This window comes from Myxocyprinus asiaticus, chromosome 1 (genome assembly GCF_019703515.2).
Source record: "Myxocyprinus asiaticus isolate MX2 ecotype Aquarium Trade chromosome 1, UBuf_Myxa_2, whole genome shotgun sequence".
Lineage (NCBI taxonomy): Eukaryota > Metazoa > Chordata > Actinopteri > Cypriniformes > Catostomidae > Myxocyprinus > Myxocyprinus asiaticus.
The window spans coordinates 52,296,776-52,313,305 of NC_059344.1; the positions used below are offsets into that span (position 1 = coordinate 52,296,776).

The window sequence follows — 16,530 nt, forward strand, 5'->3', positions numbered from 1 at the left end:
GGTTCTTGTTTCCAGGTCCGTTTCTGAGCACATTGGGGCCCTAAGCAAAATCCTACTTGGAGACCCCCTGTTAATGATTACATACAAGACAAATTGAATCATTGATTGAATCATCTCCAGTGCTGCAACTACAATCTGCTAGCTAGCTAACATACTGAAATGAAGATAGCATCGAGTCTGTGAGCTAATCTTGGCTAGCTATACTATGTCAATTGTCTACACCTTAGTTATATAGCTAGCAGAAATCTCTGAAAATATGTACCTTTGAAAAACAGAACACAACAGTAAAACGTTTGCTGAGTAATTGTTGTAATTTAATGCATGGCAACAAACAAACACCATCTAGCCAGGTCGCTGGTTTACATTCATTTATTACCAGTGGTCTGGCTGCGTTTCTCCTCCTCTTCCATTTTCTTTTTTTCGCTCCAGACTTGTAGGTGCACTTCACGATGATAAAACACCCTTTGAGAGTACATCTCCCTTCCCTCTCAGGCCACAAGGGGGCACCCTATAACTGTCTAAATGAGCCATAACAGCTGCTTGACTCTTGCTCACAGCTTTTAGTATATTTAAAAAAGTAATAATGATAAAAAATAACAATAAAAAAAAACTGCCTTGCTTTGCAGGGTCCCCTGGTGGCTCAGGGGCTCTAAGCAGCCGCATATACCACTTATAGCTAGAAACGACCCTGCTTGTTTCTATGGTGGATTAATATTTTCTGCTTTTGTCCTTAACTTCAAATGAGCTGTGAAACTTTCTACATTGGATAAGGAAGTCAGTAGCTCCTTTAAATTTACATTCTCAGTCCTGTGATTGCAGCCATGAAAACGTCATTCATGAGCAACTTTTTAAAGCTAGGTAGGGGGGAGTCGTGTGTTGCCACAGAATTACACACTTTGGTGATAATTAACTGAATGATTAGCTTCATCAACAACAAAACCTTCATTCAAGAGAAGTGTCTGCTTCTACTCTTCTTGAGGAAATTCCAAAATGTTGTATTCCTTTTATTTTTACCATTGTATGGCTATGAAGGACCAATGAAGTTCAGATACCATGAGATTCCAGCTAACACTGAGAATTCTCGATCCAAGTATCTTGAAGGAATAGAATCAGAACATGTAGTGACTTGTATGTTTTCATGCTCTAGTAAATACAAGCTTATGTTCAGGAAAAACAAATTTAACAGTTAAATAAGTACATGTAAATGCTTACAATCGCTATGGTTTATTTCTCAAAGATGCTGTGAATGTAATTTTGTTTGTCATCACAACAGTGTTAGAATATCTAGGTCTAAATATGCAGTATTGTGGTCAATGCAGCTCAAATCTATGTGTTTAAGTGGTTACAGGGTCAGTGTGATGAGAAATGTAAGCTATAGAATTCAACAATGGATCAAACCAAGAAATGTTGGGTTGTTTCCAGCGCAAGTTTGCATTCTTTTGTGTTATAAGTTAAAACCTAAATGATTTTGTTGACTTAAGGGTCATCTTAAGGGTTTCAACAGAATTGGCCTGTATTTGAACTTTGTAGATGCAATGTTTCAGCATTTCATGTTAAGTCCTGTACAGAAATGACTTTTGTAATTTGCACAGATGCAATAATGTGCTGTTGTATCTGTGCAATGCAAGTTTAATTCTGTCATGTTTGTCCTGTTTCAATAATTAAAGCAGGCTTGCACAGGCCTTTTATCTTGTTATCCTCTTGCAAGTGTGCAATAAGGCTGGTGTCATATCATGCTGTGAACTACACTCATTTCTTCAACAGCACACTATCAGCAAAATCACAGTCTGCATGGGGACGAAACCCAGCATTTATGATGCTTCATTAAAAATACCCATCATAAAGGCCCATCTACCCTTCTGTAAATGGAATAAGGAGAAGTTAAAGTGTGAGAGTCTGTGATTTAATTAACAGTGTGAGATGTAATTGAATCCTTAAAAAGTAGTAAATTAAAACAATGCAAGCCAATCTGCAAGCCTTCCATATTGGACTGAAGCTTTGCTTTATTTTTATGAACAGGAAGGGAAATTACAATGAGAGACAAAGCTTGGAGTACCATGTTGTGCCCAGTGTTGGGTGTAATGCATTACAAAGTAATTAATTACTGTAATTAAATTACTTTTTCATTGGGGAAAAAATAAAATAAGGGATTATTTTTCAGTAATTTAATTTTCAGTAATTTAATTACAGTTACTTCTGATGTAATTGCATTAAATACTTTATAGACTATAGAACAATTCTATATAAAATAATAGTGAATTTATAATCAAAATTTTACATCTAATGTTAAAATATATGTTTTCTAATTTAATGCTGTCCCCTTAAATTCTTTGGCCAGTTCTTGAATAATTTATTTGATTTTATAAGATTTATTTGAAAGAATTAAAAGAACAGTTTCATGTATATCCTTGTATTTTTCATCTGGTCAAGGTTGATAAGGGTTTTAGAAAGTAATGCAGTTACTTTTCAGACAGAGTAATTAGTACAGTAATCTAATTACACTGTAGATGTAATTAGTAGTTAGTAATTAATTACTTTTTTAGAGTAACTTACCCAACACTGGTTGTGCCATGTAGTATCCTATTGATCTGAACTTAACAAGAGTTGTTTCACCTGACTTCGTGTCTCTAGTTCTCAAGTTGTTACATCATTTCACATCCCTAGTAAAAAAAATGATATGCATTTATTCTATAAAAAATCATTAATGACCAGTATGTAATGTTGTACTGTAGATCATAAAGAGCTTGAGTTTTTGTTTTGCTTCAGTTCCAGATTTGTAGCAGCATTTCTCTTCAGTTGCTGTCAGTCTTCATTGTTTAGAGGAAGAAGAGTGTTTGCAAAGGCAGTGTGAAATTGTTGACAGCAGCAGAATTTCTTCATGTAGGAGGTAGGGTGGGGAAGGAGGCAGCCAAGAGAACTTGTCAAAACCTTGACCCAGTTCTTTCTCCCTGACAAAGACACGCACACAAAACCGACATCTCACTTCTAGCTAGACACACATTCAATTCACCACATTCTTTCTATTGCAATCTTGTCTTCCACATTCATGCATGAAATGCATTCACTTCTGCCCCCATATCGCTCTGTTTTTCTCCCAGAAGTCCACACACACACATGGCACATACTGTGAAGACCCTGACCCCGACCCTGATGTTGGACAGGAAGAGCTGTGCTGATTAGGATCACTGGTCCAATCTTTCTGGCTGAAGCTCTGCTGATCCTAAACAAGGCCTCGGAAATTTCTACAGTGAATTCAACACATCCCCTTACATTAAGATATGGAGAGAGAGAAAGAGAAAAGAAGAAAAGAGCAAGTGACAGAAAAAAGAACAACAGCCAACAAAAATGTTTGTGCATTTACAGTTTTTCATTGAGTATTGTGCGCTTTATTGTGATGCTGAGCTGTTCAGTTCTTGCCTAATATGGTGAAAAGTTTGTGTTGAAACATAACTATGAAACAGGAACTTCTCTTGTAGAAAACATTTTGAAATAGCAATAAAGTGGAAGGAAGTGGAGTGAAATTTTTGTTATCTTTTTAGAGATAACAAAAATGTTTGGTCATCTCTGACCATAAAGTCTGGGTTTAAGAACGTGACTTAAAAATGGACAAAATTTTTTATTTATTTTTTATTAAACTATTCTATATTTTATTAAACTATTCTATATTTTATTTAATTATTCTATGTTTCATTAGTTTTATTCACTATTATTTAATTTAATTCTTTAATACTAATTGTTTACTCCAATTGCACTATTGTTCTTTTACTAATTTTGCACTACTTTAACAATACAAATGTCCATTATTGTCATGCCAATAAAGCTCAGTAAACTGAATTAAAATTGAGGGAAGGGGTGTGTGTGTTCCCTATTAATTCTGGCTGATTTTTATTTATTAAAATAAATGATGAATTATAAAATAATATTTTACTTAATTTCTTGACAGATGTTTCTTACTTAAAAATGTGCTTCAAAGGCCAATATACAGTTTTGAAATTCTGAGCTTATCATGTGCATTTTTTATTTTATTTTACTTAGTGTATTAAAACAAAATAAATTATGAATTGTGATGATTCATATTATATTCACTTTCTTGGCATATGTTTCGTTAAAGCAGCTTTTTTTTGCTGAAATCTCCAAATGAGCTTCGATGGCCAAGATGCAGTTATAAAATATTGAGCTTGTCATGTGCACTTAGGGTTTTATTTTATTTTTTACTTATATACATTTTTTATTTTATCATATTAGGTGCATATTTTATATTAATTGTATATAAGCAACTTGTTTTTTAACTGAAATATCCAAATATGCTTCAAAGGCCAAGATAGTTTTAAAATATTGAGCTTGTCGTGTAATTAGGGTTTTATTTTGTTTTATTTATATTTGGTATATATATATATATATATATATATATATATATATATATATTATAACTACTGTATATTTCATTAGTTGTATTCACTATTATTTAATTTAATTTGTTAATTCTACTTGTTTACTCCATTTGCACTATTGTTCTTTTACTAATTTTTCACTACTTTAATAATACAAATGTCCATTTTTGTCATGCCAATAAAGCTCACTAAACTGAATTAAAATTGAGGGAGAGAGAGACAGGGGGTCAGGAGCAGAGGTGGGGTGAGTGGGGCATTGCTTTCTTAGACAATGTGACATGGCACACGTTATTAATTCTGGCTGAGTGGACGGCCTGCTCTGCCATCTGCTTAGGTCACCCCTGCTCGCTGGATTCGGCATCTCAACCATGGTATCTCCCGCCCACCCCTCCCTTCACTCCCTCCCCACCCCAACAGACAATGGCCCAGCACTGTGAGCCTCTCCGCACACAATACACTCAACCTGCTTGAAGGAAGAAGGGGTGGAGGTAGGGAGGAGGGCCGACGGGTCATGGAGAACAATGCCTTGTCAGGTGAAGGACCAACACAAGTTAATATACATTACAAATGCCATTCAGCCACCTTTGCAATTGAGCTTGCCATTGCAGGCCGTGCTGTTATATTTTGAGGCACCCTCTCCCTCTCTTTAAAGCTCATGCACGCAAGCTCCTCTTCGCGTGGCAGGGCAAGTGTGTGGGCGGGGAGGAACGTTAAGAGGAAGGGTGTGTATATGCACGTGTGTGTGTGTGTGTGTGTGTGTGTAGAAATACAATTCCCCACATTAATGACATCATCTGTTGTTCTCTCTCTTTCTTAATCAGAATGATTTATGACACTGTTTAGGTGTCTATCTCAACCGCATTTTAGGTTAATTAAAACTCTACTCAAAATTTAATGACCCACCCATGTGGATCAGAACATCCTTAGACAAGCTTTTGCCTTGTCACTTTGGCTGGAGAAATTTCAAGGACAAACTTTATTTATTAAGTACCTGCCTGTCAACATATGCCCCACAGGACTGATCACCATCTAAGGACAAACACACACACACCCACACACACCCACACCCAGTTTCACAACCTTAGTGAGGACATCTATTAGTTGCAATGTTGTTTATATGGAGGTGATGATATTTGTGAAACTACACAAATCTGTTTATAGAAGTAGATTTAAAGCAAAACTTGAACTATTTATGAGCCTTTCAAATAGGACAACTTCAAATGTCACAACTCAGTTTTCATTATATTAGTGAGGACATTAAAAAAATTTGGCCCTCACAACAGAAAAACCTGTTCACACATACATACAGTAATTCAACACAATGCAAGGTTATTCTCCCCTGAAAATTCAATTACTTTATCAATCGTTTTCTTTATTGCAATATAATAACAATCCAGCATCCAAATTTAAAATCGTTGGCAAGCCTTTGTTGTGGGCTTGTTTACAAAATGCTTATTTGCCCATTTGGTGGAGCATGAGGATGGGCCAGGGAATCTCATTCTAAATCTCTTAATCTTCTCAGCGGCCACATCTGGGAGGGCAAAACAAACAAAATGGCCAAATCATCCCCAGTCTGGCCCTCCCATCTGTATCCACCATTCAGAAACAGTCATTTTCTTAATAAGCATTCAGTGAAATCATGTATGAGTCAGTGGGGTTTATGTAGCTTTTTGTTTTGATTTGATGTCTTGAGCTATTAGTAAGACGAACTGCTCACTGATGCGAAGATAAGGAGAATTCAGGAATTTGTCTTGATATTTGCTTAATGAATACAATAACTCAATATGACATTAATGCAAAAATCATGTTTGGGATGATTTAAATTATAGTCAATTTCTTGACAGATGTTTCTTTCCTAAAGCAATCTCCAAATATGCTCTGAAACCAAAATAAAGTTCTGAAATATTGAGCTTGTCATGCGCCCTTGTTTGTATTCATGTGCTTTCATTTGAAACGTCTCTCTCTCTACATTTTAAAGAGCATCAACACTGGTGGGAGGGAACTGTGTGTTCAAGAGCAGATAGCAGGTTGAAAGGTCAAAGGGCAAAATGTTAAAGACAGCTGGTAGCACAAACAACAGCCAGTGGATCAGCTGAGCAATAGAGAGAGAGAGAGAGAGAGAGAGAGAGAGAGAAAGAAAATGAGCATACTACCATACTACTCTGACTGTTTGTGTACTGTAGTATACAGGGTATGCACACATTATGCAGATTTTCTGTATGCATGAAATGACCAGCTTCATCGAAACTCGATTAAGTTGCTGCCTATGTAAAGCCTACCAAATTACCCACTTATGAGATTCCATTTCTGCTAAGATAATGCCTTAGAATGCAGCTGCCTAAGTAGGCAGTCGGCAGGTTTTGGAACAGACCAATCCTTGCCACTAAGACGCACGCTTGGTGGCCTAATGCATGGCAGTTCACGGAAAAGCTCATGCTTCTGTAATAAAACTGCATGCTTCTATGGTCTCCTCTTTCAATCACTCTCCAGTTTTCCATCTCCAGTTTTCCTCCATTTAAAACTGGTCTCCTTGTCTGCAGCCTTTTGTGGTTTAATATTTGTTTTGAAATGAGGTTAACGTACATGTGATGCACAGTAGCCCTATCGTGCATCTGCCTTTTTATAATGTCTTCGACGATGATCTCATGAACCAAAACCAATAACATGTGGAGTCCAACCATTCACAGAGCACTGAGCATTTTTGAGAGAGGGAGAGAGAGAGAGAGAGAGAGAAAACAAGCATACTACCATACTACTCTGACTGTTGGTGTAGTATACAGAGTATACACACATTATGCAGATTTTCTGTATGCATTCATTTGGCAGATGCTTTTATCCAAAACGTCTTACAAAAGAGGAATACATTATAAGCGAATCCTCTTAAGGAGACAGTGGTACGCAAAGTGCTGCATTACAAAGTTTCACTAGCCTCAGATTAGTAGTATTCAAGACAGATTAAAGTGCAACAAGAATTTATTTTTTTTAGAGACTGGTTAAGTGCATCATGGACCATTTTTTGAATCAGCTTCACGGATGGATTTGGGAAGTTCATTCCACCAACGTGGTACAATGAAACTGAGGGACCAGCTTCATTATCCAAATGTGTAGTAAAATACAACAGAATATACTACATGGAGTTATATGCCGCAATGCAATGCACATAACTTGACCCTCTATTTCCCATGTTAAGGAATGAAAGTAAATGAACTGAACGTAACATCACTTGTGATTTTTAATACCTTTTCTTGACTCATTATTTGATCAGAGTTTAAAGATTAAAGATAACTGGCCACTACTTGTAGAATTTAACAGATGTGATTTTAATTTCGCATTTTAAAAGAAAAGTAGACACAGTATGCAGTATGCTAGTAGCGTTCCATTCTGAACCTAGCCTTTATCTTCATAGCCTTGAAATCTTAAAGGAATAATTCATCAAAAAATAAAAATTCTCTCATCATTTATTCACCCTCATGCCATCAAATGTATGACTTTCTTTATTCTGCAGAACACAAACGAAGATTTTTAGAAGAATATCTCATCTCTGTAGGTCCATAGATGTGAATGGTGACCAAAACTTTGAAGCTCCAAAAAGCCAAAATATAACTCTTGCCATTGTAGTCTCTAGGCACGATCATGATTTCAAGCTACACTTCCTAGTGCTTGACGCATGTGCAGAGCCTGTGATGATGCTAGGAAGTGTAATCAAGCTTGAAATCATGATCGCCAAGGAGACTGCTGATGTCATGATTTATAGTGAAAAAGTTATTTTTTGGTCTGTTCTTATCCAAAACCGATTAGATCACTTCAGAAGACATGGATTAAACCACTGGAGTTGTATGGATTACTTTTATGTTCCTTTTTGTGCTTTTTTGATCTTTAAAGATTTGGTCACCATTCACTTGCACAAGAAAGTAAGTCATTCACATCTGGAATGGCATGAGGGTGAGTAAATGTAACGCTGTCGCTGGCAATGACAAAGACGATGACGTGTGATGAACCTAAGTGCAGTTTTATTATCAAACTTGAAATTCCAAAGCCGTAACTCCCAACGTGAACAAAATACAAAACATGAACTTAACTATAACTTGACTTGACATAAACAATCCAGCAATGTTACACTACCTGACAATGGACAATGGCAAACATGAGGCTTAAATACATGGACAAGGGAGAAACATGACAATGATAACCAATGACAAGACATAACTGATAACAAGGAAACAAGACAATAAACCAATGAAATCAAGACACATGAACATGGAGCGAAACATGAAATCACATGACCAGGGGACTACATGACATGAAACACATGAACAAACACATTAAACTTTACATAATCAAAAAGTTCTGTAGGGAGCTGGGGGGAAAGACTGGGCATGGAGCATGGGATCAGGGCAATGCCAGTGGAAGGTGGAGCCATGAGAGGCTCGAGGGGCAGAGCCTTGAGAGACTTGAGGGGCGAACCCATGGAAGGTGGAGCTGTGAGAGACTTGAAGGGTGACACCAGGGAACTTGGTACCCGGAGAGTAGCCGACAGCTCGAAGGGACATGGTGGAGCTGGAGGTTCAGAGGACCGAGGTAGCACCGTAGGCTTGGAGGACTGAAGTGGAGCTGGGGGATCAGAAGACAGAGGCGGAGCCGGTGGGACTGAGGACCAAGGTGAAGCCATAGGGAAGGAGGTCCTTGGTGAAGCCGCAGGCTTGGTGACCATGGCGGAGCCGGAGGGACGAGGGACCCCAGAGAAGCCGATTGGCTGAAGGACCAAAGTGGAGCTGAAGGGACATAGGGCCAAGGTGGGACTGAGGGATCGAAGGACCAAGGCGGAGTCCAGGGCTTGGAGGGTCTAGGCGGGGTCAGAGGGTCAAAAGTTCCCCTTGCCTGATCAGGAGAACTAAGGGTGGGCACAAGGGCGGGAACCAATTCCAGCTCAAATAGCCCAGTGAGAGATGGCTCTGGAACAGACGAGGCCTGCAAAGCTGGTTCGTTGGCCAGAGGTGAGCCTGAGACCTTGCATGGAGCAGACTGAAGCTTGGCTGTGACATGGCACGGAGCGCACTGAGGTGTGACTGTAACATGGCATGGAGCAGGCTGAGGCGTGGCCGTGACTTGGTATGGAGCAGGCTGAGGCATTGCTGCGACATGGCATGGTGCAGGCTGAGGCGTTGCTGCGACATGGCACGGTGCAGGCTGAGGTGTTGCTGCGACATGGCACAGCGCAAGCTGAGGCATTGCTGCGACATGGCATGGCGCAGGCTGAGGCGTTGCTGCGACATGGCATGGCTGCAGGACTCAGGATCCGGGGAAAAAGGTGGCGCTAGCTCAGCAACCATAATGAGGAACTCTAGCTGGGCGGCCATGACGTGGGACTCGGGCTTGGCGGCCATGACGTGGGACTCGGGATCTGCATCCGCCTCCCCCACAGTGAACGTAGAACCACTTATCTGCAGGGCAAGGTCAATATACTGAGCCAGATTGAGGGGACTGCGACCGCCAGGCATCAGGAGGAAACCGGCTCACTCAATCCAACCCGGAAAATGTCCTTGAGGGCGACTTCATTAAAGTCCACCCGGCAGGCCAGAGCGCAGAAGTCCTCCACATAATTTTCCAGGGATCGATTCCCCTGGTAAAGACGCAGGAGTTGAACTGCTGAGTTCATCTTGCTATGGTCAGGTATTCTGTAACGCTGTCGCTGGCAATGACAAAGACGATGACCTGTGATGAACCCAAGTGCAGTTTTATTATCAAACGTAAAATTTCAAAGCCATAACTCCCAACGTGAACAAAACATAAAACATGAACTTGACTATGACTTGACTTGACTTGACATAAACAATCCAACAATGTTACACTTACAATACCTGACAATGGACAATGACAAACATGAGGCTTAAATACATGGACAAGGGAAAACATGACAATGATAACCAATGACAAAACAGAACTGATAACAAGGTAACAAGACAATAAACCAATGAAAGCAAGACACATAAACATGGAGGAAAACATGAAATCACATGACCAGGGGACCACATGACATGAAACACATGAACAAACACATTAAACATCACAGTAAATAAAGATAGAATTTTAATTTTGGGGTGAACTATTCTATTTAACTTTACTAAATTATTAGCAACTGAAGAGAAATACGAAAACAAGTGTGCATGTGAAAAGTTACTCCAAAAATCGTAAGATGTTGTGATCAAAATTCTAATGCAGTATTGCATGTATCTTCCACATAGAAGGCAATCTCAGAATGCAATGCGATGAGCCAAACTCAAGTTGAGCATCATTAAATTGCTCCATATGTAGAGCGTACCAAATTACCCACTTATGAGATTTCATTTCCGCTAGGGTAATGCCTTAGAATGCAGCTGCCTATGTAGGCAGTCGGCAGGTTTTGGAACAGACCAATCCTTGCCACTAAGAAACATGCTTGGTGGCCTAATGCGTGACAGTTCACGGAAAAGCTCATGCTTCTGTAATAAAACTGCATGCTTCTATGGCCTCCTCTTTTAATCACTCTCCAGTTTTCCATCTCAAACAATGGATTTCCTCCATTTAAAACTGGTCTCCTTTTCTGCAGCCTTTTTTTTTTTTTTTAATGTGGTTTAACACCATTTTTTTTTTTTTTTAAATGAGGTTAATGTGATGCACAGTAGCCCTATCGTGCATCGCCTTTTATAATGTCTTCCTTTTAGAGATGATAATCTCATGAACCAAACCAATAACATGTGGAGTCCAACCATCCACAGAGCATTGAGCATTTTTGATCTGTCTTATTCTTTGCAAAATGAAGAAAAAGAGGAGTACAAGAAGAAAATGGAAGAATAAAAATAGTTATCTGTCAACAATCCTCTGAAAGTCTATAGGGGAGAGAGGGAGGGAGGGCAAGAGAGAGATCAGGAGGGGGTCTCTCGGCCTGTTAACCAAAGTGTGGAAAGAGTGAGCTTGAAGAATCAGATAGTTCCAAGTCCTGATACAGCGTGTTTGCTTTTCCAAATGTTTTGATTCCTTTAAAATTTTCTTTGTCTCCCTGGATCCACTTAATGAAGTTTAGTGCTCAGTTCCTGTATTGGCTCCCATTAAGTCTAGTTGGGGAGTTTCTGAAATAGAATCATTTAGCTTATGAAATTGTGAGATTGGAAACACCTGAGATTGCATCATATGGTGAATGTAATATGCCATCTGAAAGCTTGTAACACTCAGTGGACCCACTCCATTTCTTTCTTAATTCTACATATGCACAGTGCACACACACAAATACAGGTGGCTCAGTTAGTGTCAGTCTGGTGCCAGTGTTGCAGGAAGAGCACCAGGATATATCTTGGCACTAAGCCAACCAACACTCACCTCACACCTAACATACACACACACACACACACCCTCTGCCATACCAATAAAAATGTGTGTTTGACCGAGCACACACATATATATATATATAGAAACAGTGTGTTACAATATTTTTGTGTTGAAACAATGTGTCATGGAATACTTAAATTGTAATACTAGCTTAGTGTTGCTTACTGTAGGCCTATACTTTGTGCTGGTTAATGCCTACCGTTTTTTTTTTTTGTTTTGTTTTGTTTGTTTTTTTTTTTACGGAGGGAATAGTTACACTAGGTGTAAATAGCACCTGCCACACAGCGTGGATATATGCACTCAAAAAAATAGAAAAACAGAAATTGGAGACAAAGTGCACCCCCAAGTGCTGCTGCAGTGGTGTGATGTGTATGGATGTGGTATGGATGTGGTTTCTTTGTCCAGATGACCAGGGTTCGAATCTGCCTTTTGTCCCACTTTTTCCCATCCTTTTCCTGTCTCCACTCTTAATGTTTCCTATAAAATTACTTACAATAATACAGTAAATAAAAATGACTATAGGTTGATTTCCTCGCAGTGATTTGGTCACAGTGAAGGTCGAGGAGTTGAGAGAAAGGTTTGATCTGGGTAAAATTAACCATGGTTCTACTATAGTAATATTTTAGTAACCATGTTTTTTGTTTTTTTTGGCATAGTTTTAATGCAATTAACTATGGTGTTATTACAGTAATACAGTGTTAATAGAGCAACTATGTTTAACTGTGTGGTTAGTGTTACCATAATTTTACTATAAAATACTATGGTGATATTATGGTTACTGTAGTAAAAACATGGTTATTTTGTTTAAAGGAAAGTTAGGGTTAGGTTTAGGGGTAGGGGTTGGTGTAGGGTGTCTGTAGGGACTCTAAATAAACATGACATGAAACATAGGGGTGTAAATAGTATCTGCCACTGTTTGCACCAGGGAGCAAATAGCATCTTACACTATCTGCACTCAGTGCAAAGAACATGCTTTTGGTTGCTATTTACACTTAGTGAAAATATCCTCTGCCATTTTTTAAATATATATAAAGTATGCATTATATAATAAATGTTAAAGGTGGACTCTTTTTGTTTGTGTCATCTTGGACTTACAGTGACACCTAGTGGTGTGGATGCAGCATCATTCACAATCAATTGTTTTCATTTACAGATGCCATTGTAGAAATTCACTATTCACAATCAGCCATGATTTATTTTATCCAAGAGTGAAAGTGTCCACTAACAAGACGATTACTGAGATTGAGTAGTATTCAGCTGGTCATGTGATTCCAAAATGGCAGCCCCCATGAGGGCACCCCTGCCCCATATAGAATAAAACAGCTTTTATAAGATTACTGATATGACTTGTGTCCTCATCTCATGTGAGTGGTCATGATGTCATACATATGTTTCAAAATTACAATTTGTTTATTTAGGAGTAAAACATTTTGAATGGGGAAAAAATTACTGAGTGCACCTTTAAACATTACAATAACAATAAACACTAGAACAAACAGTAAACAGTAGTATGCTACATAACATTGTCGCATGACCTCACTACATTGTATTTGTAATTCAGTGAATGGCATCCAGTTATGTCAGAAATAAAAATGCGTATTTTGTATCCAACTTTGTGTAAAATGGATTAACTTTCAATATGAGTCTAGAAAGAAACGTTAAAAAGTCACAGATTTTACTACCTTTGAATAAGTTGTCACTCTAGAAACAGATACAGGGATACAGTATTCCACACATTTTGGCATGTAGCACACTGTAAAATGTGATAACCTGCCATTGTTATCTTAAGGAGCTATTTCTATGGGGCTATTACTATGTTTTGTTGGAGTAAGTATTTTTTTAGGCTTATTCAGTGATGTTGAATAACAGTTTTGACCTTAATCAAACCAGTTTTAATTTAGATGTTACCAAATGAAGAAATTTTTTTAGGTTAACATTATTTCCAGTGTATGTCATCCAAGCATTCTTTGAATACAGGAAATGTTCATATGATGCACTTTGCATATATGTTCATCATCAATATGCATACATCGAAATAGAGGGATAGGGAGAGAGAGAGAGACTGAAGTGGAGAATAAGGGAGAGAGATTACAGGAGGAGAGAGAGGTAAAAGCAAATAGGGAATTAAAGTTATCCCTATCAGGTCTTGCATTGTATTGCTTTAGCACTTGTTGGCTTTTACTCTTTTGTTTACTGTTTGGCTCACCTCTTCACCCAGCCAGACTCCATTGCTGTTCCTTGGTGAATCATGCCAGTGGATTACAACAGATAAACAGATTGGAAACGTGGACTGTGAACGCTCCCCAGCCAGAGCTCAGATTACAGTTCCGGACATCTCAGCTAACCATCTCCTCTTCCTCCACGCTCCACAAGTTTACATGGGCAAACACTCTCTCCTCTCAACAACTAAAGACATCACCTAAGTACACTTATACTCTGTTATTTTAAATGTTCTTCCATTCAGCCTGATTCATCCAAACATTGTTGAAAGAAAGGATCACAAGTAAAGTAGTATTGCTGTGTAAATTCTCTGCGTGCCCACATATTTTAATAATGTCTCATAAAACGGTGCCTGCAAGTGGTTGAAAAAAATGTTTGGCCTGGTTGTACAGAGCATGAAAATGTGCTGCATTCTGTTTGAGTTTGCTTAACCCATTTGACATCCCAGTTTATTATCTATGGGAATTTTTTATACATAAACACATTTATAGCTCAGTTGGTAAACTTGTTTTTCTCATGATCTATAATACAGTAGCATAATCATTTACATTTATTTATTTATTTATTTATTTATTTATTTGCCTTTTCAGGACAAGGACCCCTTGGAGGATAAAGAGATGATGCAGGGACCCGCTGATATATTGCTTAAAACAGCAGTGTTTTATTTGAAGCCTGGCCTATAACAACATGCATATATTACTATCTTTTTGTATTTGAGTGTTTCAACTTTGAGCACTTTTAGCACTGTGGATTTCTAAATGGTAAATTCTCATTAAAAGAGTTTTTGCGCTCTCAATACACACAATAGTGTATGTACATGCGTCACAGCAGAATTACGTCATTTTTATAATTTTTTCTAAAAGTCATGAAAATTCTCACTACAGTGTCATTTCCACTACATCTCCAATACATCATAAATTCTGTATTGTTTTAAAAGAGATCAATGGTGAAAATGGCAGTGATGGAAATTACATTTGTAACGTTTTTTAAATAAAATGGCCATCACCTTTGTCTTGCATTTTATTTATCCTAAATACACACAATTGAATAATATTATCACACTTTTGCATAATTTGGTAAAATTAGAGCTTGATTGGAAATAACACTCACAAGTATTATATACCTTGATTTTTTTTTCTTCAAACATCACTCTCATAGGTATTTTATTTCAAGCATGCTCTTCACTGTAATTTTTGTTGACTATAACAAACATTTGAAAAAACTGTATAACTTGCAAAATTGTTTGGTATAGTGGAAATGATGCCACAACTGTGGGACTGTTGTAATTAAAAAAAAAATAAAAAATACAGAAATAATTTTCACACCCTAACCCTCATATAACAAAAAGAAAAAAGTGGAAATCAGTTCATTTAGATGAAAATCAACACCTGGGACATGAAATGGGCCGAAGTTGAATGAGCACCTATTTTTGTTAATTAATGTACAGTATATGGGTTTTAGTTGTTTTACCTACAATTATATTTTAACCTGGATTTCACTATGAAAATTGCCTTAGAAGCTGGCATGGTGTTAAAAACAAGCAAGCAAACAAACTTTTTTTTTTTTTTATGTGGGAGGGACAATGAAACATTTTGCTGAACTTTAGCTTCTTATCTTTGGTTGAAGTTAATTTAAAGGAATAGTTCACCCAAAAATGACAATTCTTCATCATTTACTTACTCTTATGCCCTCTGAAACTTGAATGACTTTCTTTTTTCCGCAGACACAAACAATGATTTTTTTATTTTATTTTTTTCACCCAATTTGGAATGCCCAATTCCCAATGCGCTTTTTAAGTCCTCATGGTCACGTAGTGATTTGCCTCAATCCGGGTGGCAGAGGATGAATCCCAGCTGCCTCTGCGTCTGAGACCTCCAACCCACACATCTTATCACGTGGCTTGTTGAGCGCATTGCCATGGAGACATAGCGCGTGTGGAGGCTTCATGACATCCACCGCGGCATCCACGCTCAACTCACCACGCGCCACACAGAGAACGAACCATATTATAGCGACCATGAGGAGGTTACCCAATGAGACTCTACCCTCCCTAGCAACTGGGCCAATTTGGTTGCTTAGGAGACCTGGCTGGAGTCACTCAGCACACCCTGGGATTTGAACTAGCGAACTCCAGGGGTGGTAGCCAGCGTCTTTTACCACTGAGCTATCCAGGCCCCCCCGCAAACAATGATATTTTGATGGTTATTTGATGTCTGTTTGTTCATACAATGCAATTGAATGGTGACCAAATTTTCAAGCACAAAAAAAGGACATAAAGGCAGCATAAAGGTAATCCACAAGACTCCATTGGTTTAATCCAGTTGATTTTAGGTGAGAACAGACCAAAATATAACTCTTTTCACTGCACATCTTAATTTCAAGCTCGACACTTCCTAGCGCCATCTAGTGCTCTGCGCATGCGTCAAGCATTAGGAAGTGTAATCGAGCTTGACATCATGATCGTGCCTAGAGACTACTATGACATACAAGCCATGACGATATAAGCGTCAGTAAATGATGAGAGATTTATGATTTTTGAGTGAACTATTCCTTTATT

General features: G+C 38.3%; 1 protein-coding gene across 3 annotated transcripts in view; it reads right to left on the reverse strand.

The window, feature by feature from the left end:
- The window catches only part of LOC127448272 (recombining binding protein suppressor of hairless-like), an 86,107-nt gene extending 82,885 nt beyond the window's left edge, over nucleotides 1-3,222 (reverse strand). For 2 of the 3 annotated variants that reach the window (XM_051710729.1, XM_051710701.1), the window contains exon 1: nucleotides 2,554-3,222. The gene's annotated coding sequence lies outside the window, so the exon portion shown is untranslated. The remainder of the gene's footprint in view (nucleotides 1-2,553) is intronic. The other variant, XM_051710708.1, reaches the window with a different exon arrangement.
- Nucleotides 3,223-16,530: the final 13,308 nt, after the last annotated feature.